The 26,519-nt window shown below is 41.0% G+C and overlaps 1 protein-coding gene and 1 pseudogene across 2 annotated transcripts in view; both read left to right on the top strand.

The window, feature by feature from the left end:
- RALA (RAS like proto-oncogene A) overlaps window positions 1–26,519 on the top strand; it is a 76,375-nt gene that overhangs the window by 16,392 nt on the left and 33,464 nt on the right. Inside the window, exon 1 of one of the 2 annotated variants that reach the window (XM_021703643.1) lies at window positions 10,193–10,270. The exons of the other annotated variant lie outside the window; for it this stretch is intronic. The gene's annotated coding sequence lies outside the window, so the exon portion shown is untranslated. Of the gene's footprint in view, window positions 1–10,192; window positions 10,271–26,519 lie in introns of those variants that run through there. 2 annotated transcript variants of the gene reach the window in all.
- LOC110592640 lies at window positions 18,050–24,064 on the top strand (annotated as a pseudogene).

Genomic DNA, 26,519 nt, shown 5'->3' with positions numbered 1-26,519 from the left:
CGCTTAAGGAACAAGGAGAGTTTTCTGGAAGTGACCACCAGGAGGATGAGTAGGAATTTGGTAAAAGAAATTAGGATCAGGCTGAGTTGGACATTGAGGGTTCAGGGCCAGGGAGTCAAATTCATGCCATGAATTTAGAGTGAGTGTGGTGTATTCCTGAGGTGTAAGGAGGGGAGAGTGCAAAGGCCCTGAGGGAGAGGGTTGGGAGGGTTGTAGACCCATCATAAAGCCCCTCATCTCAGGCCCTTGTGGAGCCATCAAATAAATTTAGGAAGCATTATGATCAGATTTGTGTTTTCTCCAAATAGAAATTTGTCAATTTCACCTCAATAAAGCTGGAAAAAAATAAGTAAAAAAACAAGTGTTATTTAGGCCCTCTTACAGGTGCTAGGGGATACGGTAGACCATAATATATGCCAAAAAAAAAAAAAGACTGTGTAAGACTCTGCTTACACAGTCTTCATTCTAGTGAAAGTCACTTCACTTTGTGAAATGGTGATTCAAAGGCTTGGTTTTAGGTGCAATCTGTTCTATATTTGTTTTAATGCTTGTCACATTTGAAATAGATGCCTCATTAAGATATAGATCCAAAAGGGGAGAATGATGTTGTTGATTGTGTTGGCTTAATGATAGTCGTCAGTTTTTAATTTTATCTAATAAATAAGAACAGATTTTTCATGAAATTTGTCTTGCTGATTTCCATTTTCTCTGATGTCAGTCAGTTTTTGCAAATTCATCAAAATGTGTTTCCTTTTTTATGTGTATTTGTAATAAATGTTTTCAAAATCCAATGAAATTATAGATTTAAACAGGTTAGAAATTAATTTTCAAGTTGGTGTTCAGATGAGATTATCTTCTAAAGTGGATACATTTACATTCGTAACAGTAAAAGTTGCCAACTCCTGGTGTATCCATTCACTAATATCACACTGTCTTAATGACTGTAGAAGTCTTTATAGTCAGTAGAGTGGGAGTCAGCAAAGGTTTTCTCAGAGGGCCAAAATATCAAATGTAGGCTTTGCAGGCCATATGGTCTCTTAAAACTACTCACCTCAGCTGTTGTAATAAAAAGCAGCCATAGTCAATACATAAGCAGATGGGAGTGGCTATGTCCCAACAAAACTTTATTTACAAACCTAAAACTGCCCTAAAAAATAAAGTCTGTTAAAAAGAAATGCGGACAGAAGAAACAGCATCACTTTTTTGTGTTCCTATGGAAAATGCATAACCTGAATCTAATCATCAGACAAAACTCAATGAAGAGACATTCTATAAAATATTTGGTTAGTAATCTTCAAAGTTGTTGAGTTCATGAAAGTCAAAGTATGAAGAATTGTTCCAGACTGAAGAAGGCCAAAGAGATGGAACAATTAAATGCAATACATGATTCTAAGCCAGTGCAGAATCTTGGATAGGGTCTGAGGATTCTATGATAGGACTATGTTAATGTTCATATCCCAATGATGATGACTGTATATTGGTTTGTAGGGGATTGTCCTTGTTTGTTGGAAATAAACTCAAAAGTGTTCAGGTGAGAGATGAAGCATCTTATCAGCAACTTACTCTCTTCTTTTTTTTTCCTGGAGAGATGGGGGAGAGAGAGAGAGCAGAGGAGGGGCAGAGGGAGAGAGACAACCTTAAGCAGGTTCCACGCCCAGCACGGAGCCAGACGCACAGCTCAATCTCACAACCCTGAGATCATGCAGGACCTGAGCTAAAATCAGGAGTTGGGACGCTTAACTGGCTGAGCCACCCAGGTGCCCCAGCAACTTACTCTTAAATGGCTCAGGGAGAAATTTTTCTGTATTGTAACTTTTCTATAAATTTGAGATAGTTCCAACACTTAAAAAATACATTATCATTAAAAGTAAGTAAAATAGGGGAGCCTGGGTGGCTCAGTCATTAAGCGTCTGCCTCCGGCTCAGGTCATAATCCCAGGGTCCTGGGATCGAGCCCTGCATCCAGCTCCCTGCTCCACAGGAAGCCTGCTTCTCCCTCTCCTCCTACTTGTGTTCCCTCTCTCGCTGTGTCTCTCTCTGTCAAATAAATAAAATCTAAAAAAAAAAAAAAGGTAAGTAAAATAAATTTATTATAGGAAGAAACCCAAGCAGCCTAGTTTGCCAACCACTGGGTACTTTGATGACTGTTCTTCAAAATTGGTCTTGGATGTTGGATGTTATACAGATTTTTAAGATTTTATTTATTTGAGAGAGAGAAAGCATGAGTTGGGGGCAGGGAGAGCAGGCTCATTTCTGAGCGTAGGGCCTGACACGGGGATCAATCCCAGGACCACGATACCATGATCTGAGCCAAAGGCAGATATTCAACCAACTGAGCCACCCGGGTGCCCCATGTTTCCATACAAATTTTTAAATCAACTGCCAGGTTCTACCAAAAACCTGCTGGGATTTTGATTGGGATTGCATTAAATCTATAAATAAACTTGAGAAGAATTGACATTTTTTTTTTTTTTACAGTAATGAGTCTTCCAGTCCATAAACATAAACTAAAGCATATTTAGGTCTTCTTTAAATTTTCTCATCGCTGTTTTATAATTTTTTATTTAAAGTTCTCTGTGGTCGCCATCCTCCAAATTGCCCACCAGAGATTGTTGCCTCTTTGTTCCCTTTCACATTGACCAAATGACATTGTGTGACTTCCAAGACTAGGTCATAAAAGACACTTTGGCTTCTGCCTTGCTCTTTTGGATCACTCATCTGGAGAAAGCAGCTGTCATGTCAAGAGAACATTTAGCAGCCCAGTGGTGAGTGACATCTTAGAGGCAGATTCTCCAATGTTTAAGCCTTTAGATGGTTGCAGTTTGACAGCATCTTGACTGTAGCCTCATGAGAGTCTTTGAGCTAGAACCACCTAGCTAGGCTGCTTGAACTGTAGGATAATAAATGTTTGTTATTTTAAGTCACTAAGTTTTAGGGTAATTTGTGCAGCAAAAGACAACACAGTCTTATACATACTTTATTTTTAAGTTTTCATTCTCAAATTCTATGTAATTACTGGTTTTGTTTCCTTTTTTTTGTGCTAAAATACATATGCTATTTACCATCTTAACCATTTTAAGTGTACAATTTAGCGGTATTAAATACATTGACATTCACGTTGTTAGGCAACCATCACCACTGTCATCCGTCCCCATAACTCTTTTCATCTTGTAAAACTGAAACTCTGTACTCAATAAATAATAACTTCACATTCTTCCTTCCCTTTAGTCCCCGAACCACCACACTCTTGCTGTCTTTCTGGTGTTGATTGCTCTAAATACCTCATATACATGGAATCTTACAGTATTTGCCTTTTTGTGTTAGCTTACTTTGCTTAGCATAATGTCCTCAGCATTCATTCATGTTGTAGCATATGTCAGAACTTACTTGCTTTTTAAGGCCGAATAATATTCCATTGTATGTGTGTGTGTTTACCACACCACATTTTGCTTATTCATTTACCCATGGACACATGGGTTGCTTCCATGCTTTAGCTATTGTGAATAATGCTGCTCTGAACACGGGTGCACAAATATTTCTTCAAGACCCTGCTTTCAATTCTTCTGGGTACAAAGCATGACGTGGAATTGCTGGATCCTGTGGTAAGTCTATTTTTTATTTTGGGAGAACTGCCATACTGTTTTCTACTGTGGCTGTGCCATTTTACATTCCCACTGCAGTGCCCAAGGGTTCTGATTTCTCCACATCTTCGCCAGCACTTGTTTTCTGTTTTTCTGATAGTGGTCATCCTAATGCATGTGAAATGGTATCTCATTGTTTCTCTAACAATTCTCAGTTCTCTAACAATTTAGCAGCCCAGTGGTGAGTGACATCTTAGAGGCAGATTCTCTAACAATTAGTTTAATTTGCAGTTCTCTAACAATTAGTGATGTTGAGCAGCTTTTCATGTGCTTGTTGGCCATTCGTTTACCTTCTTTGAAGAAATGTTTGTTCAAGTCCTTTGCCCATTTTTAAACTAGGTTGTTTGGTGTTTTTGTTGTTGAGTTACAGCTCTCCCTCAGTGTTCTAGATATCAATCCCTTATCAGAGATGTGGTTTGCAAATATTTTCTCCTGTTCTGTGGGTTGCCTTTTCACTCTGTCGATAACATCTTTTGATGCACAAAATCTTCTCATTTTCATGAAGTCCAGTTTGTCTATTTTTTCTTTTGTTACCTGTGCCTTTGGTGTCCTGGCCAGGAAACCATTGCCAAATCCAATATCATGAAGCTTTTGTCCTTTTTTTCTTCCAAGAGTTTTATTATGTTGTCTTATATTTAGGTCCTTGATCCTGTAATTACTTTTTAGATATTGAAATATAATGTTAAGTTAGGACCACATTTTCAGCAATTTTGCTAAATTCACTTGTTAGTATTTAAAATTTGATTGTTTTGGAGTGTTGCCTATGAGTAGTCTCAGTTTTGCTTCTTCCTATCCAGTCTTTTGCCTTTTATTTCTCTTCTTGCTTTATTGCACTAACTAGAATTTCTAAGACTTTACTGACTAGCAGTGATTAAAGTAAGCAATCTTGTCTTATCCCTCGTCTCATGGGGAAAACATTTGCTATTTTACCTGTAAAGTTTTTGTAAATAGTATTTATTAGTATAAAGAGGTTTCCTTCTGTTTTTAGTTTGCTAATAAGGCTTTTCCTATGAATGACTGTTGAGGTAACCATATGATTTTCTCCCCCTTTGTGAATTACACATCAGTTTGTGAATAGAACCTTGTATTCCTCGAATAAATCCAGTTGGATCATGATTTTTTTTTTTTTGATGTATCATTGGTTTTGGTCTGCTAATATCTTTAATGTTTCTACATCTTTGTTCATGAGAGATTGTCCTGTAATTGACTTTCTTTTCATTTTCAGGTTTTCATACCAAGATATGTTGGTGTTACAAAATGAGTGGGGATATGGTCCCTCTTCTCTTCTGTATTTTATGGGTCTTTTATAAAATGAGCCATATTAATGGCATAACATTTTGTGCACTTCCAGTTTCAGTTTTGTTACACTAGCTGTGAATTAGGCAGAGAATAAATTTCAGATGTGGTGCTACCTCTATGTGCTTATCCTGGAATCCTCCTTATTCATCAATATAGCTCCATCAGTGGTATATGTACATAGTTTTTCCATGTAGCACATTGTTTTTATGAAAGAAGTACTTTGCTTTTGGAGATCTCTTCTCTGCTACCTTTTGCTTTTTTAGCAAATAAAAAAGCAGCTCTTGTGTATTATGTTATTCTGGAATCCAGTAAATACCTTAGCTGATATGTTAGAAACATCTGCACTTTACCTAAGAATCTTATTCTTGTTAACCTAAAACCTGTATGATTTCCAGCACTCTTTGTTGTTAGTGAAATTCAATTTAATTTTGCTTTTTGTTTTCTGTGTTATTTTGGACGTTTTTACCATGACAGAAACAACAAGTGTTAATAGAATATAATGTGGATTTTGCTATTAAGTAAGAAGCCTGAATGGATGCTTATGAACCTTTATCATTAATATCAGAGTAATGATAAATAATGAAAGTTTTGAGGGCGCCTGGGTGGCTCAGTCGTTAAGTGGCTGCCTTCGGCTCAGGTCATGATCCCAGAGTCCTGGGATCGAGTCCCATGTCGGGCTCCCTGCTCAGCGGGAAGCCTGCTTCTCCCTCTCCCACTCCCCCTGCTTGTGTTCCTGCGCTCGCTGTCTCTGTCAAATAAATAAATAAAATCTTAAAAAAAAAAATCTTTAAAAAAAAATAATAAAAGTTTTGACTCAGTATTGCATTACTTTAAAGATGACTAAAAAACGTGGAGATTTTATTATTCTAACCCTTAATTTTTAAAGACCTTATTAATTCTAATTGTTACATAGTACTGTTCCATAGTCCTTTTATCCAAAATGGATGTGTTTTAGGATTTGGAATCCTTAGACCTAAAGAAAGATAATTTTATGCATATACTAAATATTTCATAATTTGGGGCAGTACCCATTAATCAAATAATATTTCTACAGCAAAGTATATGACTGTTCACACTAAATAAGTCAATAGTACAAATAGTCTCTTGTCTGTTCAGTACAGGTTTTGCCTCACATCAGTTTGCACCATACTTACCTGTAAAAAACTTCATCATTCAGACCTTTTTGTATTTTTTTTTTTTTTAAGATTTTATTTATTTATTTGACAGAGAAAGACACAGCGAGAGAGGGAACACAAACGGGCAGTGGGAGAGGGAGAAGCAGACTCCCTGCCGAGCAGGAAGCGGGGAGCCCGATGCGGGACTCGATCCCGGGACTCCAGGATCATGACCTGAGCCGAAGGCAGTCACTTAACCAACTGAGCCACCCAGGCGCCCGACCTTTTTGTATTTTGATACTGTGGCTGACTCTTGGTTAGCAAGGAGGAATAGAAATGAGGGTTATTGTTTATACGTTGGAGACAGCTGATCTCAGCGTTCCCCTTCTTTTGTAAATGAACTGATATGGGTCCCTGAGCCTGAATGGATCATCATTTGAGTTTCAGTTGTCTGTGAATATCCAAATAAATACGAGTAGTAGCACTCCGGGGATACTAGCAGGGCGTGCCACTGCCCAGGATAAAGACTACAATTCCCCATCTCCCTTACAGTTAACCATGGCCAGGTTGGCCAGTGAGATCAAGCAGAAATGATTTGTGAAACTCCAGGAAGGGCTTTCAAAGTTGAAAGGGTTGTACACCTTAAACTTACTTGTAATGACTGGGAATCCTCTGCGCCATGGGGATAGCTGCCCCCTGGAAAACTGGAAGCATGCTGGTTGCTAGATAACATTGGAGCCGTGTTGTCAGCCCTGGGTTGCCTATAGTTAGATCATCATGGAAATTAATTTCTTTTTTTAACCGTCATTTGGGGTTTTCCATCATTAGCAGCCAGACCTAAACCTAACACAGAATTAGATATATAAATCCATATTACCATTTCCATCTTTCATTTCAATTTGGCCTACTTCTCAGATCTGATTTACTTTGTCATTGTTTTCTTCCATGAAACTGATGAAGAGTTTATACTAGAAGTGAAAATTAGTTGACTCTGCCATTGTCTTATTGCTCACCTGTGCTTGCGTGAATCTTTTCAATTCATGGTTTCTTTTCAGGAAGCTTATTAAATTATCTGTCTTGTAAAGATGTTTAGGTAAAACTTAGATAATATTTTTTATATCTGTCTACCTGGGTCATGTAAACTAAATACACCGTAATATCCTGACAGTTAGTGAACAGCTAGGAGAGCACCACTCTCCATCTCTCTCAGATTGCTCGCCCTTCCCTTAGGTCCGACCCCTCAAACTCCTCCATTTGACAGAGACCCAATGAGGATGTCAGTGTCAGTCAGCATGTTGGCTATTAGTAAAGTTTAATTTCTTTCTCATTTTTTAAGATTAGAAACACATGTAAATACAAGTTCTAATATTTTCCCATATTCCAGTGGCTCATTTTCTATTCATCCTGGGGTGCATATAAGCCTCCTCTCAAGGTCAGTATTCTAGAAAATGCACTGGAAGGGGTCAGGCTATCAGGTGGGGATAATATGATTCTCAGAACAGCCCAGGCTGTTAGGGTAATGTCCTAAATAGGATGAGGGGGATTAAGAAAAGCAGCTCGATTTGAAATACTGTGTAGGGCTTGAGTGATTAATTACAAATGAAAAGTTAAGGAGAGGCATCAAGAATAACGGAAGTTTCTGATATGGGTCCCTGAGCCTGAATGGATCATCATTTGAGTTTCAGTTGTCTGCGAATATCCAAATAAATATGAGTAGTAGCACTTGGAAACAGATGGACTCTGGTCACATCTCCACTCAGCTTGTTAGTATCAAGGATTTCATAAACCTGTATTTGAATAAATGGCTCAACCATTTATAAGCTGTGTGACCTTGGACATGTTACATAACTCTGGGGACTCATTTACATGGTCTATCACAAAAATCTAAACAAAGAAAATTCCTGGGGTGCCTGGGTGGTTCAGTCAGTTAAGCATCCAACTTCAGCTCAGGTCATGATCTCAGGGTTTTGGGATCGAGCCCCGCGTCGGGCTCGCCCCACTCATACTGTCTCTGTCTCTCAAATAAATAAGACCTTTAAAAATAATAAATAAACCAAGAAAATTCCTATCTACTTTCCAGCCTTATTATTGTATCTAACATAAAGCCTTGGACATTTAAAGCCCTTAAGTAAGTGTTTCAGCACCGTGCCACCAACTTAACAGCTGCCCTGCCACTTCTATATAGCATGACATTTTTTCCAGGAAGTCAGACTTAAACTTCCCTATCAACACATCTTTATAGAGGCTGTGGTCAGATGCCTGTGGGCTTCAAGAGTATCTCTCATTGCCTAAGCCTCTAAAGTCATATGTACAGGTTTGGATGATCATAAATTTTAAAAGGGTCCAAGGTTCCTAGTGCAGTCCTCATTTTACAGATCTGAAAACCATGGTCATTAGAGAAAAACCAAAGACTTTAGAGACTGGTAGGTGGCAGAGCCTAGACCCCTGACTCATATTCTAGTCTTTTTTAAAATGCTCTAAGTTACCAGGGGCTTTGATTATATTTAAAAAACACTATGAAAGTAGGAAGTGAGAAAAAAGTTAACATACCCGATTTGTTTTACCAGTAAGTTTTCCATCAACTAGAAAGTATTTTTTGTCATTTTTCACGGTTAACTCATTCATTCAACAAATACTACTGTAAGAATCTACTATGTGTTATGCACTACATAAAGTAATGGAGATGTAACAAACAGTAAACAAAGAAAAATTCCCTGCCCCCGTGAATCTCATATTTTACTGAGGGGAGTCCTAAATGATGTGAGTGAGTAAGACATGTGTTTATCTTCTAGTAGAAGGCATGGCAAGATAATTTAGGACCTTACATTTCATTGTAAGACTGTGTTATTCAGAGTAACATGGAAATTCTTCTCAGGAGTAGATCTATTTTAGAGCTTACAGATTTGCCAGCACATCAGATGTGGGTTGTGAAAAAGGAGGCAAAAATGACTCAAGGGTTTTGGCCTGAGCAACTCAAAGAATGGGGTTGCCTTTTACTAAGATAAGGGGAAAACTGAGAGAGAGAGGTAGGTTGAGACAGGTGATTCTAGGAATTTCGTTTTGGATAGTTTGGAGTTTGGAACACAACCAATTGAAGATGTCGAGTAGGCAGCTGAATATAAGTCTGGCCTTCAGGGGAGAGATGAAATCTGGAGGTGTAAATTTGGGTGTCATCTCATATAGAAGTATACTGAGTGAGGTTATGAAGGAATGAGTATAGACAGAAAACAGAGGTTCAAGTTGAACCCTGAGATCCACCACACTTAGAACAAAGGGGATCAAAAGGGAGCAGCCATAGAGATTTGAGGAAAACCAAGTGATTATGGTATCCTGGAAATAAAACAAGGTATTTTTCTTTAAAGATTTTATTTGTCAGAGAGAGCACAAGCAGAGGGAGAAGCAGACTCCCCGCTGAGCAGGGAGCCCAATGTGGGACTCAATCCCAGGACCCTGGGATAATGACCTGAGCCATAGGCAAACGCTTAAGAACTGAGCACGCTTAAGGACTGAGCCACCCAGGCACCCCAAAACAAGGTATTTTAAGAAAAAGGGAATGATATCTGGGTCAGCTGCTGCTGCTGCTAAGTGAAGTATAATGAAGGTTGAGAATTGACGATGGGCTTCGCAACCTGAAGATCATTGGTGATCTTAACAAAAGCCTGGTAAGAGTAAGCTTGGGGAGGAGTAGGGGAGAAAAATTAAGACAGTGCGTTGGAGAAATGGAAGGAGGGTTGAGAGTGTTTATTTTGGGTTTTTTTTTTTGTTTTTAATTTTCTTTTTAAGAAAGGAGAAATAACATGTTTACATTCAGTAGAGAGGGACAGATTGATGCATTGGTTTTCTGGGCTTTCTGGAGCGATGTTTGGAGTCAGCTAGAGGGAATGGGATCCTACTGCATGAGTTGGAAGCATTGATCTTACTAGTTTTCATTTATAGCAGGTTGGCAAGCCACAGTTCTGGAGCTAAAATCAGCCTACCAACTGTCATTGAAATAAAGTTTTATTGGAATGCAGCTGTGCCCATTTATTTAGCTATTGTCTCTGGCTGCTTTCAAGCTGTTGTGAGAGTTGCTACAGAGAAGCCTAAGCTATTTACTGTCTGGCTCTTTGCAGAACGGGTTTGCCGACCCTGGATTTACAGTAACTGAAAGAGGAGATGAAATATGAGCGGGAGAGAAGTAGAAGGCAGTTCTAAGGAACTGAACATTTTGAAAAAGGTATTCAAATGTTTTTTCTGGCTTGGGTCAGACCAGAAGGAAATGAGAACCTTGAATTTAGAGCAAAATGAGTTATAGCCTAGGTGCTTTTTCAAATTAAGGTGGGTTCTTAGAAGGCCTGCAGTCTCCAAAGGTATAAGCCAACCATGTAGTTAGCTATTGCTGTGTTACAAATGACCCCAATCTTAGCAGCTTTAAACAACCAACATGATTATCTCACAGTTTCTGGGGGTCAGGAATCAGAAGCGGTTTAGCGGTATGGTTCTGACTCAGTCTCTCATGAAGCTGCAGGCAAGGTGTCAGCCAGAACTCCCGTCATTTGAGACGTGGCTAGGTCTAGAGGTCTGGCTTTCTGTCTCGCTCACATGGTGCTGACAGGAGGCTTCAGTGCCTTGCCACAGGGGCTTCTCCGAGGGACAACTCACAGCGTGGTTTCCCCGGGAGAGAGTGATGAGAGCGAGTGCCCAGGACAGAAGCCTTAAGTCTTTTATAACCTAGTCCTGGGAGTGACATGCCTTCACTTCTGCTCTATTGTAACGGTCATACAGATCAACCCTGGTACCTTACAGGAAGATACTGCAGAAGGGTGTGAATACCAGAAGGCGGGGGCTGTTGGGAGCCATCTTGGAGGCTGACTACACAGACTCATTTGAACGTCTACAAACTTACATTGTGCGCCTCCAGCTTTGCCGGGTAGTGACCAGTGTTTTCGTAACTGCCCACAGCAGCTAGTAGTGACAGTTTGATTATATTAAAGCCCAACTGCAAACACTGTTTAAATATTGTTTCCTTTTTCCTAAGCTTTTTTCTGTTCTGATTACAAAAGAAACATTCATGAAAGAAAACTGGAATTCAGAGAAGTAAAAGGCTCTGGAAATTACACATTTTTCATGTGCCTCTGTTTAGATTACTCTTACTGAGATTTTATTTTGCTGTCTGATGTTTTCCCTGTTCGTACTAATATGTAATGTGTTTTCATATTTCACATTATTTGTGAGCTGCTTTCACATATTTTGTGAAATTTTTCAGCGTCCTTCAGTACTCAGTGTCACTTTTTTTTTTAAGATTTTATTTATTTATTTGACAGAGAGAGACACAGCGAGAGAGCGAACACAAGCAGGGGGAGTGGGAGAGGGAGAAGCAGGCTTTCCGCTCTGCAGAGAGCCCGATGTGGGGCTCGATCGCAGGACCCTGGGATCATGACCTGAGCCGAAGGCAGACGCTTAACGACTGAGCCACCCAGGCGCCCCTCAGTGTCACTTTTTAATGATTGTTTTATAATCGCATTTTATGGCTATCCATAATTTAATTCTTCATTTTTTTTTTTAAGATTTTATTTATTTATTTGAGAGAGCATGAGGGGGAGAGGGTCAGAGGGAGAAGCAGACTCCTCGCTGAGCAAGGAGCCCGATGCGGGACTCGATCCCGGGACTCCAGGATCATGACCTGAGCCGAAGGCAGTCGCTTAACCAACTGAGCCACCCAAGCGCCCTAATTCTTCATTTTTTAATTATGAATGTTACAGTAAATATCCTTGTTGTTAATTCTCTTTGTACAACCATGATTATGATAGCCTTTTTTCAAGTATCCGTTCTTACTAATAATTCACATACAAATTCAACAAAAGCAATAACTCTAGATATAAATTTTATAATATTTATATTAGTTTTTAAATAGGACCATGGTGAGGCTTCTGTGTTGAGGGTCCACAGACATTATTAGGTTCTCAAAAGTGACGGGGATACTCACGTCCTGAGTTCATTTGCAAAAATAGGTCAGTGACTATAAACTTACCTTACATAAACCTCTTGGGTTGGATATAAGAACATAACACATCTAATGTCCCCCAAACTCCTATATCTTATGATACGTATGTAAGGTAAGAAGAAAAAATGTTTGTGGAGATTTGCCACTTGCTGTAGTGATCTTAGTAAATGACCTCATTGTCAGAAGATTGAATTGCTTTGTAGTCAGATGTTATATAACATTGACATGGTTATATTAATTTATTAAGAAAATTGCACAAAGTATCTGCTGAACTTAGAATTATCTCTGACTATTCCATTTAATTTTTTTCTGAGGCCTTTTTTGGACATTAGTCTTGGAAAAGCTAACTTAGCTTCTGAGAGCAGTGTGTAATTTGTCCATAATGCATAATACATCGTAATTCCAAGTAATACAACATCACATTATCAGATGTGGGAACAGTCTATCTCCTTTGCTGGCTCTCTTTTCTCTACCCATCCCCTCAATCAGCAATTTTTTTTTTTTTTTTTTTTTGAGAGAGAAAGCATGAGCCAGGCAGGGAGGGAGGGACAGGGGGAGAGGGAGAAGCAGACACCCGCTGAGCAGGGAGCCCGATGTGGGGCTCCATCCCAGGACCCTGGGATCATGACCTGAGCCAAAGCCAGAAGCTTAACCAGTTGAGCCACCGAGGCACCCCTCAATCAGCAATTCTTAACTGGGGTTCCTATTCTTGTTGGGGGAATGTCTCAGGATTTTACCAATACTGATTACCTGTTCTCCAGTCATTTTCTAGAGTTTGATTTGTTTTTCAAAAGTATATGTATGTATTAGTTATTTGCTAGATACCATGCTAGATGCTGGGATTTTTTTTCAGAACTGAAAAAATAAGCTCCTTGCTGTTGAAAAGCCCCCAATAATTAATGTGGTGTGAAGCACTGATAGAAGTTATGTCCAGAATGCTCTGGAACCACCAAGGAAGTAGCCACTCAGGCCCCAGAGAGCAGTCGGAAGGCTGGACATGCTTCACAGAAGAGGTTCTGTTTAAACAGCTTTCTTTACCCTTATGTACACATTTCACATTACCCTGTTAGGCCATTGTTTTCATTGAAAATGTTTTGATCCAGTTGTATGGATCAAGAACTTTTTTCACGATTTACTTAATATGGTATCAAATATGCATTAAGTTAGTCATCTTAGAAATAGCTAAAAAGTATATTTATAGAGTAAGAAGCAATTTAAATTTAATTATCTGAGTCTCTACCACCCTCATTTCTACTGTTTGAATCCTTTGTTGGGAGCTTATACACAGTTCATTCATTTTTTTTTACCATAATTAAGTAATCAGAAAGAATCTGCCAGTGAGCCAAAATTTGCCTTTTTCTTTTCCTCAGTATTATTAGTTTTAAATTCTAAACATTTTCTCTCAGTCTGTAGCTTATCCTTTCATTTTCTTTTTTTTTAAAGATATTATTTTAAAGTAATCTTTACACCCAACATGAGGCTCGAGCTTACAACCCCAAGATCAAGAGTCACATGCTCTACTGACCGAGCTAGCCAGGCACATCTCATTTTCTTTTTGAAAGGGAAAAAAATTTTTTTTAAATTATGAACTCAATCCATTTGATATATCTCAAAAGATGTAATACTTTTCTTCATTTACCAACAGTAGAAGTTAGAAATTAGCTTTTAAAAACCTCAGCAAATGGCAAACAAATCTCCTTGGAAGTCACAGTCACATATAGAGTGCATCCCGGAAAAGAGGGGCAGGTCAGGTACCACCTGCTTTTATGAGTTTCATCAAATACTGGACCTACTCAATGGTGGACAGAAAAGTCAGCTCTCAAAAAGGAGTATGTTACTACATGAGGCTTTTAATACACACCTTCTTAAGAGCACGTAGTGGTGGTGTGGGGGCGGGGGGTAATGACATGTTTTCTGAACTAGATCTAGAAGTGGAATCAGTTTGTTCTCTATACCTTAAGGGCTGTCCACTGGTTAATGACTTTTTTTATTTTTTTATTTTTTAAAGATTTTGTTTATTTATTTGACAGAGAGACACAACGAGAGAGGGAACACAAGCAGGAGGAGTGGGAGAGGGAGAAGCAGGCTTCCCACTGAGCAGGGACCCCGATGCGGGGCTTGATCCCAGGACCCTGGGATCATTACCTGAGCTGAAGGCAGACACTTAACGACTAAGCCACCCAGGTGCCACCTAATGACTTTTTTTAAAGACTAAATAAAAACAAACCAAACACACACCCCCAAAATGGAAAAGGAACGAATAGTACTAAGATGTCCCTGCCTACTGGGCACCTGGGTGGCTCAGTCGTTAAGATGTCCCTGCCTACTGTCCAGAGTGGAACCAGGGAGCAGCTTCAGCAGTCCAGATTAGCCTGTTAGAGAGTCATCACAAGTATGCCTTGCTTTTAAACAACAACAGAAACTTTTTTTTTTTTTGGAAACAAAAGATCAGAAACTAATATTGATCACTTTTCTGACAATATAGAACTACTCCGAATTAACCAGTATCGGGGGAGGTGGGGGGCCATACCGATGGGCCCTGCCTCACACAAGTGCGTGTGGGGAGGTGCAGGGCATATGTCGTTATTGGAAGGACAGGTTTTAATTTTTTAGTCAGACCTCCCTTTTAGTACGATGCTGACACCAGCCGTGCAGAACGGGCTCTGTAGAGACGTTCATCGCAGCACACGCCTGTGGCTCCTCTTCAGTCTCCGGCTGGCGGGGGCAGCCGGTATTGTGTCATCAAACACATTCTTTAGGCCTTTCCTTATGAGTTCAAAGCACTCCACATACGTGATAGCCTTCAAGCAGTCTCTGGAGTGGTAGGCTTCTCTTTGTTCTTAAAGCTTCTCAGTAGGAGAGCGGTCATCTCTGATATCAGTTTGGGTCCCAACCAGCAAGAAAGGGGTCTTTTCTCAGGTACTTACTCTTCTTTCACATTTTGAATGAGGACAGAGACAGCAGTGAAACACACAAAGTCCAAGAGTATGTGGCTCTCCACCAGTCATAACCATGACTGCATGGTTGTCAGAAACAGTTGGGTACATATTCAGAGGGAAATGTGTCCTGTAGGGAATCAGGAGACGCATTTTACCAGCAGCACCATCCACCATCGCCCACAGCAATGCACTTGTTTATTTGTCTGCAGTGCTGAGACAGTTTTGTATCTTTTGTGAGTATTTCAGATTTTGTGTTGACCTCAGCTTCTCCACTGGGGCCTTTCTATCCTTTCATTTTCTTCTACCTGCATCATTTTTTTTTTTAAAGTAAGCTCCACACCCATGTGGGGCTTGAACTCATGACCCTAACATCAAGAGTCTCATGCTCTACCAACTGAGCCAGCCAGGCACCACTCCTTTCATTTTCTTAACTGTCTTTTATTTTTTGAAGGGAGAAAATACGTTTTTTAAAATTGGTTTTATTTGAATATAGCTGACACACAACATCACATTAGTTTCAGGTGTATAGCATAGTGATTCAACAAGTCTGTATATTACGCTGTGCTCACCACAAATGTAGCTACCACTTGTCACCATTTTGGAATGAATAAATCCCAGGAATAAAAGGCACACCATAGGAATGTAGTGGATAAAATGGTGTAATCATTTACTTACCTGTCTTTTGAAGAGTAGCAGTTTTTCATTTTGATGTCCAATTTATCAGTTTGTTCTTTTGTGGATTCTACTTTTGGTATTCTATCTAAGAAATCATTACTTAGGGGTGCCTGGGTGGTGCCTGGGTGGCTCAGTCATTAAGCGTCTGCCTTCAGCTCAGGTCATGATCCCGGGGTCCTGGGATGGGGCCCCACATCGAGCTTTCTGCTCAGCGGGAAGCCTGCTTCTTCCTCTCCCACTCCCCCTCATTGTGTTCCTTCTCTCCTGTCTCTCTCTCTCTCAAAAAAAAAAAAAAAAATTAACCCAAGGTCGCCTAATCCAAGGCCACATGCCTAATTCTTTGCTTTCTTCTAGAAATTTTGCAATGATAGGTTTTACATTTAAGAATGGTCCAATTTGAGTTAACTTTTGTATATGGTACTTTCCTTTTTTTTACATATGGATATCGTAATTGTTCCAATGTCATTGTTGAAAAGACTCTCCTTTCTGTACTGCATTGCCTTTTGCACCTTTGTCGACAGGGGTCCAAAACTGTGAACAACCCACTTTTCCATCAGCAGGCGGATAGGTAAATGAGTGGTGGTGTATCCATACAGTGGAGTGCTGTGCTTATACAGGCAACAGCAGGGATGTATCTCAAAATTATGTGGAGTGAAAGAAGCCTGAGGGATACATACTCCATAATTCTAGAAACCCTAGAAAATGCTAACTAACCTATATAGGAACAGTGTATTTAATTCAATGTATTAAGGAGGGTGGCGATAGAAGGGGAGATTACAATGGGTCAGACTTTCAAATATGTGCAGTTTATTATATATTATACCTCAATAAAGCTGTTACAAATAAAATTCTAAAAATTCTATAGAATAACACAGTAAACTTTCGATAGCTAATATTTTTCTTTCCTTATTCCTTAATCTTTTCTTCATACAATAACCCCTGCTTTATTATTCCTATTAAAAAATGGTGTGTAGGGAGCCTGGGTGGCTCAGTCGTTAAGTGACTGCCTTTGGCCCAGGTCATGGTCCCAGGGTCCAGGGATCGAGCCCCACATCGGGCTCCCTGCCCCGCGGGAAGCCTGCTTCTCCCTCTCCCACTCCCCCTGCTTGTGCTCCCTCTCTCACTATCACTCTGTCAAATAAATAAATAAATAAATAAATAAAATCTTAAAAAAAAAAAAAAAGAAACAGGAGCGCCTGGGTGGCTCAGTCGTTAAGCATCTGCCTTTGGCTCAGGTCATGATCCCAGGGTCCTGGGATCGAGCCCCCGCATCGGGCTCCCTGCCCCACGGGAAGCCTGCTTCTCCCTCTCCCACTCCCCCTGCTTGTGTTCCCTCTCTCGCTGTGTCTCTCTCTGTCAAATAAATAAAAATCTTTAAAAAAAAAAAATGGTGTGTAGATCTCAACAAAGCATTCAGAAAATGTGATCATTGTAAACTCATTTCAGGTATACCTTCTGTTTCTTTATTCAAGTCCTTATGTCATGTCAGTTCCTACAGGGTCTGTTATCTTTCCTTGGTACCATTGTTCAACTACGTACAACCCACTTTGTTATCCATTTAACTCAGACTCCCCCAAATGTCCACACTTATTTCACTAGTAGAAACTGAAAAATGATTAGGATCAAGATATATAGGGTTTAAGGGGAAAAGTGTAAAAAAGGAAATGATCGGGGACAGATAACATAGGGAGACAATATTACAGAATTTAGATTTTAACCTAAGAGCACTACGGAGTCTTTGAAGAATTTTAGCTGAGCCATGTCAGACTAATTTCCCTTTTAATGTGATAGGTTGTAGTTACATAAAGAGGCAGGCAATATTAACAAAGAGGGGCTTTGTATCAGTCTCTTTGGTATTTTAGTTAAAATGTAGTTTTTTGGGGGTGGCAGGGTCAATACTCTTCTTCTGATACTTTAATTCATTCCCAGGCTTTGTACATTATAGTTGCATCCTGTCAAGTGAAATATAAGTAGCAATTCAAAGTTCAGAGCTACCTCAATTTTCTTGCTTCTGCTTCTTGGATTTGTGAGAATGACAGCTATATTTAGACTTAAGAATTTAGTCTACTGGAATTAAATACAGGCTTCATTTATTCATCCTTGCTGTTTTTCAGTATGAAATCTTATAAAATGGCATGTAAATGGTTTTAATATCTTATTTTTCTTCCTTTCAAACCTGTAGAGTCAAGGTTCACTAATTTGGGATTAGTTATGATTCTTGGTAAGGCCCTACTGATTCTCGATGACAGCAAGAGACAGCAAGAACCCAGAAAGGAAAAAGGTGATTTAAGAGCAGTGGCCAGGCTTCTGGCAACTGGAATGCTCTGTTGTTAAAGTGACTTCGTTGTTAGAGGTTTCTTTGTCTTCATGCAGCACCTGTCACCGCCTAACCGAGACCATGTTTTTCAACACCTGGCATAACATGAAACTACTAGATCATATGAGACCAGTCCTTCAGGAGGTGAGTTGAACTCAGTCCTCCGGTAGGATGGATTGGTGACTGTGGAAGCCCGTAAGTGGGTACCAGTTACTGCTAAAATAAACATGCTCAGCCCGTCCCTCGAACTGAACCCTGGGTTTTGGGATAGAGCAAAAGAATGAGAATAAGGGGTACTGGCTTCAAAAGTCATGTGTGAGTACGCAGTGATTTCCCGTCTACTCTAACTACATGGACACAGATACGTGGATTCTGCTGGACCATACCATCCTGGGTCAGTTCCAGTTTTAACTCTACCACAGCTTTCTGTGGAATTTCTTGCAAGTGACTTAACTCTTCTCTAGCCCTTATTTCTTCTTATGAAGGATGAGAGAATTGCTTATTTTAAGACTTCCTTCTCAGTTCTTCAGTTACATTGTATTTACTTGACTTAACATCTTACAGTAAAACTTCTAGGTAAAAATGGAAATAACTTTTTAAATCCTATCACTTGTAAAATTGGAAGAAACAGGCTAGTATACCGAAGGGGATATTGTATTAAATGAGGTCCCTAGGTAAATCTCACTTTCTATGGGCCTGGACCTTCCAAATGTTAGCTCTTTGATTATCAGATTGTCCTCTATACTGAAGCCTATGAGCCTTACATGATAATGAGATGCTACAACTTTGCTTCTACCCCCAGTTTGAATTTAGGTGCACATGTTTAGTGTTTTCATTTTAATATATGGTTGACTTTTGGTGATGCCGTTTGAAGAGATGGGAAGCTTCCTTGTGCATGGGCCTGCTACCCAGCCTATGATTCCCGACCATTCCTGATGAGCCATGACTATCCCTCATCAGCCCCTTCCACCCACTCTCGCTCACCGGCCCACCCCCCGACCCCACTTACAGTAATAGGACATGCATACTGCTCTGTATTCTGGCTGTTAGATGTGTTGGAAATGACCGAGGAGGCTTGTCCCTCCTTGACCACATAGACAGTTGCTGTATGTGGGACTCGTTTGAAATTAATGTCATCCAGTCTCTGTTCCTGCCTCCATCAATCCATCTAGAACCCCAGTGGTCTTTATTCCAGACATAATGATGATTTGCCCTGTGGTATCATTGCTGACTCTGCTCCTCCTCTTCTCAACTGCCTTTCTTTCCCCCTCATTTCCCCATACAAAGTCCAGGTATATTTTTGCCCATTTCTTGGTTAGTGTTAGGAAACTTGCAGCGACAGGTGTACAGAACTTAGTGTCTGGTACAAAGTAGTATATTCAGTAAATGTTAGCTGTTTTTAGTCTTGGCCACTTTCTATTAAATGAATCAGATGAAATTGCTGTTTTGTAAGTAAAAGAAGAAATCTAATGTTGGCAGTTTTATATAGTTCAACTTTATAGATATACAGAGTGATGGTTTTTAACCAGGATGCAAATTAGAATTATCTAGTCAGCCTTTTGCAATATGTAAATATACACTGCCCCCATCCTATCCCATTGAATCAGGATCTTCATGCATGGATCCTGGATAAGTACTTTTTTTTTTTTTTTTTTAAGAGAGTGGTGGGGGCAGTGCACAGAGGGAGAGAGAGGATCCCAAGCAGGCTCCACACCCAGTGTGGAACCCAGTGCTGGGCTCGATCTCACAACCCTGAGATCTTGACCTGAGCCAAAATCAAGAGTCTGGCGCCCAACTGACTGAGCTACCCAGGTGCCCCCTGGGTAAATGCATTTTTTCCCAAAGATTTTATTTATTCATGAGAGACAGAGGCAGAGGGAGCAGCAGGCTCCCCATGGAGCAGGGAGCTCGATGCGGGACTCAAGCCCAGGACCCCGGGATCATGATGTGAGCAGATGCTTAACTGACTGAACCACCTAGGCCACCCCATGGGTAAATGCATTTTTAAAAAGTTCCCCCAATGATCCTGATTCATATTCCTGCTAAAATACCTGTCAGAGAATCTTCCCTTCGGGTTGTTTTTCTTTTAATGTGCAAGTTCTTTTATACATACCTGTATGTTTTTCATGTAATCCATTAATCTGGTCATGAACTGAAACTTTATTTTTATGACTCCACAAATTACCGTTATTTTTAACTTTCAGATACGATCAAATCTCAAATTAAGATTTATCAGTACTCAATCTTGGGAAGGCAAATCTAGGTGCTATAGGATGTTTTCATGATTTTCAAGGAATTTCCCAAGTCTTTCTTTCCCCCGGTTGTGAAAGGTCACTTCACATTATCTTTCATACAACTTAAACTTAGGATTTTGCACTTTTCCAATATACTCTTGCCTTTTCACACAAAAGAGAATAAACAGTAGTAAGTGGGCCACAGTTCAGTTTAACTTACCTTGACTCACGTGACTCACAATGGCAGCTTACCCATGTAATTTTAATGTAGCCAAGAGAAAATGGAGGGAGTTTCTTTGAACAGCAGCTTCTCCCTTCACTGATGGTAATTTGTGTCCTGTTCTCTTGTTGTTAACCAGTGTTGTGAAATCTCTGGGTAAGTGGGTTCTAGATAAGCCCAAAGTTACGGGCAAAATTTTTCTGTTAGTTCATTGGCAGCTATAGACAAAAATAGTAAAACACAGAAAAGAGGATTCTGAGCTTTTTTCTACCTCCCACCACCAAGTTCTCTCCGATTTGCATTCCTTCATCATGAAGTGGGCTTGCTTTAGTGGCATGCATACTCTCTTAAAATACAGACAAATTTAAGGTTAGTGTGGCTCCTGAAGAAAAATGACTCTCAGATTTGTAAAGCATTTCATTAAAGTGTATGTATACACTAAACAACATGCAGCCTTTGCTAGTTACCTCAAAAATGTTTTATCAGGAAGGAATATTGAATTTTACCTAATGCCTTTTTCTTTTCTCTTCTGTTGATTATATGGGTTTTCTCATTTGGCTTATTCATGTGATTAGATCATATTCTAGCATTCTTATTATTAAGCTGTTAGTATTTCTGGGATAAAACACATTTAACTGTAATGGATTATTCATTACTAAGAGGTAAAAATCAGGTATTTGTATTTTACGAAATGTTCTTTAATGAAATTATAATGTGGCCCTTTTTTTGGTATGATTACTGCTATTTTGGTACCACTGGCTTTTATTACCCAAATGAAATGATTTGGGTAGTTTTTCTGTGCAGCCCTTGAGAATTCTCTTTTTATGTTTAAGAGAAATTGCCTTTAAAACTGTCTGGGGCCCGGGGCACCTGGGTTGAGGCTCTGGGCGCTCAGTCAGTTGAGCTTCCAGCTCTGTGCTCAGTGCAGAGTCTGCTTCAGATTCTTTCTCCCTCTACCACTCCCCACTCACACTCTCTCTCTCTCAAATGAATAAATAAAATCTTTAAAAAACAAACAAAAACTGTCTGGGGCCCAAACCCTGTAGAAAGGTCATTCTTATCAGTTTCTTCCATAATGGTAGTAAAGTTTAGATGGTAAACACTTAGGATTTGGATTTTTAAAAATCCTGGCTTCACTCCAACAGTGTGACTTTGGGCACCTTCTAAAAGCTCTCTGTGGCTGAGCTGTAAAATGTGGGTTATAGTTTTAATGTCCTTTAAGAGTTTCTCAAGATACTCAAGTAGTTGAAAAAGTGTCCAACTTAAATACTCAATAAGTGAAAATATTTATTTCCCTCCAATGTTATTATCTTATCTCCAGGTATTTTTTCTCAATTTCCCTTTTTTTATTTTTCCTGCTTTCCTTGGGATTTTTCTCCCAGCTTCTTGAACCATATGATTGGTTTGAATGCTCTGTATAAGGTAGTCCTGGTGGGGCGCCTGGGTGGCTCAGTCGGTTAAGCGATTAAGCGTCTGCCTTGGGCTCAGGTCATGATCCCAGAGTCCAAGGATTGAGCCCTGCCTGGGTCTCCCTCCTCGGTGGGGAGTCTGCTTCTCCCTCTGCTCCTCCCCCTCTCCTGTGCTCACTCTCTCTGTCTCTCAAATAAATAAAATCTTTTTTAAAAGATAAGATAGTCCTAGAAGAAGATAAAAATTCAAAAATATTAACATTGGGTAATAGGACCACACAGGTGACTTTTCCCCTTGTCTCTTTACTCTCAAAGTTTTGTATGATGAGTACATGTTACTTTTTATAATAATGAAAAATTGAAGGAGTACACATCCCATGCATGTGTGTGTATGCACGTGTATGCATACGCACACTTGCATACGTTTATGTAGGCGGTTGATCAACACTAATGATAACATTAAGAGTACTACTCCACAGCATTCAGGATAGCCTTCGGAAATGAGCCTGTGGTAAAGACATTTGCAATGGAGAATTTAGTTGATAAATACTCAAGTTGTTATTAAACATAAGTTCAGATCGTCTATTTCTTATATTCATTGTTAGAGTTTTTAATTAAAAGAAGTGGTATTTCCTGTCTTTTTGCTGTGCCATACTTATACAGTAGGCATCATAGAGTCCATACCAAAAGCGTAATGCAACTATGTGGATGCCTGGTGCCATGCATAATAGCAAGTCAGAATTTCAGAGGTTACCAGTTTCTATTTTCTTTCTTTCTGTGTTTTGAATGAGTCCCTGTTATTATTTAAAAAGAATTGGCTGCTGGCCCTCCGCTCCGCCCTGCAGCTCCCCACTGCCTTCTCTCTGCCCACCATGGCCCTACTGCACCCCCGGGCCAGGCACGCTGTCCCGGTTCAGTGCCACCTTCCACCCAGGCCTTGCTCTGCGGCCTCTGCCAGAGCCAGCTCCTGGTGGACCCATGTGGAAATGGGCCCCCCAACATCCTATCCAGGGAGTCCCAGAAGCCTTCCAGAGAGACACCAACAGCAAAAAGATGAATCTGGGAGTTGGTGCCTACCGGGAGGTAATGGAAAGCCTTATGTGCTCCCCAGCATCCGGAAGGCAGAGGCCCAGACTGCTGCAAAAAATTTGGACAAAGAATACCTGCCCGTCCTGAGACTTGCTGAATTTTGTAATGCAGCTGCAGAACTAGCCCCGGGTAAGAACAACCAAGTGCTGAAAAGTAGCAGGTATGTCACCCTGAAGACCATTTCTGGAACTGGGGCCTTGAGGAATGGAGCCAGTTTTCTGCAAAGATTTTTTAAGTTCAGCCAAATGTCTTTCTGGGGAGCCATCTTGGGAAATCAGGGATGCAGGCATGCAGCCAAAGGTTAATTGATACAATAACCCCAAGATGTGTGGCTTTGACTTCACAGGCACTCTGGAGGACACTTTGAAAATGCCACAGCAAAGTGTTCTTCTCCTGCATGCCTGTGCCCACAGTCCCGCTGGAGTGGACCCTCGCCCTGAGCAGCGGAAGGAAATCGCAACAGTGGTGAAGAAGAACAGCATTTCTTGGCATTCTTTGACGTGGCCTCCCAAGGCTTTGCCTGCGGTGATGGCAACAAGGACACCCGGGCTGTACGCCACTTCATTGAACAGGGCATTCATATTGGTCTCGGCCAATCCTGTTGCCAAGAACAGGGGCCTATATTGGGAGCACGTGGGAGCCGTCACTGTGGTCGGCCAAGATGCTGAGGCAGCCAGAAGCTTGGAGTCACGGTTAAAGATCTTGATCCATCCCATGTATTCCAACCCTCCCTGATCAGTGGGGCCCAGATTGCCTCGACCATCTTGACCAGCCCCATCCTGACCAGCCCCGATCTGGGAAAACAACGGAGGCAGGAAGTGAGTGTGCGGACTCTACTGGTCTCCGGCCTCAAGAAGGGTGGCTCCTTCCACACTAGCACCACATCACTGACCGGATTGGCATGTTCCGTTTCACAGGCAGAGAGGCCAAGGAGTTCTCTGTCTGTATGACAAAGGACAGCCGCATCTCTGTGGCAGGGGGCTACCTTGCCCTGCCTTTGACTAGGTCGCCAAGTCATTTCCCTGGTGACCGGGAACAGAGACAACCTTCCCTTCTCTGGCCTCCGCTGTTGGGAGAGTCACATGGAGGAAGAAGGATGGTGGATGGTGGCGAGCCGGTCACTTCTTTCAACCACAGGACTTAACACTCAACCACTGAATGTGTTTCTCAGAAAAGAACATGTCGTGGAATAGGGCAGGGGCATCTGTGCGGGGGAAACTTTGTGGCTCAAAACCAAACTCTTGCTCATCCTTTAACTCCAGCTCTTCCAAAAGAGTTTACATGTACAAGAAAGACCTAGCCCCCCAAAAAACACAAAAAGCAAAAAACCCCTCGATCATACCATTGCGATGTTCCAGGAGCTTTCACTGCCGCACATGATGGTGTTGGGGGCACCTCTGTAGATCCAGCCTGAGAATAGCACCTACGGGAGGCGTTGCGGGAAGACCCGGCTCTAGCATTAGCAGGCAGCCTCGTGTTTGTGCTCCCGTGACTGAGCAAGCTGATTGGCCACAGACCTCCTTACAGAAATCGTGTTGCATGAAAACCAGCAAGCGTGCTGCCACTGCGTGAGGAAAATAAAAGATGTCGTTTTCTGTCTTATTTAAGAAAGTGAAAAGGTTCTTTTTAATACTTTCAGGCATTTTAATGTTCCTGTCTTCTCCCTTAGCATTGCTGTTCTTTGCCTTAGGCACAGAGATCGGTAACTAGCCTAGGTTCTCATCCTGTTAAAAGAGCTGTAGTAGAGGTTAATTGGTACAAAGGGAACTTCTCTTTATTGCTGTAGAGTGCATCTTTAGCTTGAAATCCCTAGTTTATGGGGCACCTGAGTGGCTCAGGCGGTTAAGCATCCCGCTTCAGCTCAGGTCATGATCCTGGGACTTGGAGGATCCAGCCCCGTGTCGGGCTCCTTGCTCAGCCTGGAGTCTGCTTCTCCCTCTCCCTCTGCCCCTCCCCCTGTTTGTGCATGCTCTCAAATAAATAAAATCTTAAAAAAAAATAAATTCTTGGTTTATAAAAATAGTTTCAGTACTTAATTTGCAGAGCACGACTGATCAGTATGGCCCTTGGTAAATTCTTAGTTTTAGCTAACCTGTCTCGGTGCTATAAAGAACACATTTTTTAAAAAAATCACTTCAATTCTTCTCTATAGCAGCAGTGAAGACTACTGGCTCTCTTTTCTCTTTTCTCCCACTTGTGCCTCACTCCTCCTCCTTTTCTGTGCCAGATATTGCTTAATCTTAACTTTTTTCTTTATTTATGATTACTTGGTCACTCATTTCAGGAAACCTATTTATTCTTAAAATTGGTAGTGGATAATTGTATTCTTTAAAACTGAGGCTAATTTGGGGCCCCTGGGTGGCTCAGTCAGTTAAGCATCTGCCTTTGGCTCAGGTCATGACCCCAGAGTTTTGGGATCGAGTCCCCGTATCACGGTCCCTGCTCAGCGAGGAGTCTGCTTGTCCCTCTCATTCTGCACCCGCCCCCCGCCCCAGCCCCACTCGTGCTCTCTTGCTTGCTCTCTTCCAAACAAATAAATAAATAATCTTAAAAGATAAAACTGAGGCTGATTTTAATTAGATGTCTTTGAGATTTTCATAGTTTCTGAATTTGAAGTATTTGGGGATTTCAAGTAAGCCAACAAAGAATTTTAACTCAAGTTTGTAGTGAAAGCCAATAGACTGACTCTTCTGTGTCCCTGACTCCCAGTGAGATGACAGAGGAAAATAAAGTTTACAGACAGAAATTTGTAAATTCATGACAGCACTGAGAATGGGAACAGATGGATGACCATCAGCAAAGCAAAGGTTTCCCAGGTTTTAAAGATTTTATTTATTTATTTGACAGAGAAACGTAGCAAGAGAGGGAACACAAGCAGGGGGAGTGGGAGAGGGAGAAGCAGGCTTCCTGCCGAGCAGGGAGCCCGATGCGGGGCTCGATCTCAGGACCCTGGGAGCATGACCTGAGCCGAAGGCAGACGCTTAATGACTGAGCCACCCAGGCGCCCCCTTCCCAGGTTTTAGAAGGCAGAAGACAGATGGCATTGATGGATGAACCGGGGTGGAGGAAGCCCCAGTCCAGCATACCCATGAGGAAAAGCTGCAAGTGGAATCTCTCCTTCCCCATAGATTGCTGAAGAGACTTTCAGCTGAGTCAGTAGGAACAGAGGAGAAGAGATGGTAGGACATGATATTATGCATGTATGCATTAAGAGCTAACTGGGTGTTCTGCCCACACGCCCAGCCCCTACAAATGTTGCAACAACATTGGTTCCCATGCTAATTTTGGAAATCTGCTTTCAAAAAAAGTTTCTTTTTAAACTCTCAGCCTGAGGAGGACTAGGATTTCCAGTGAAAGTGTTAGTGACCCAAGGTAAACTCTCCTTGTTTGGATATTTGGAGAAGAATCCAACCTGTCATCCTGTTGCTTGCCCAAGAACCTTGAAGTGAAGCGTTGTCTGTTAAAATGCCAGTGAACATGGAGTCTCCAGATCTGTAATGGGAAGTAGATCTACCCACCACCAGAGGAAACCTGCTATGGTAGCCTGGGGAAGCTAGAGGAAAGAAAGCCTAGCCAATGGGGACATGAAATTATATAAA

This window comes from Neomonachus schauinslandi, chromosome 12 (genome assembly GCF_002201575.2).
Source record: "Neomonachus schauinslandi chromosome 12, ASM220157v2, whole genome shotgun sequence".
NCBI classification, from domain to species: domain Eukaryota; kingdom Metazoa; phylum Chordata; class Mammalia; order Carnivora; family Phocidae; genus Neomonachus; species Neomonachus schauinslandi.
Note: the sequence above shows the minus strand (reverse complement) of the source record. Positions and strands in the feature narration are given on the sequence as shown.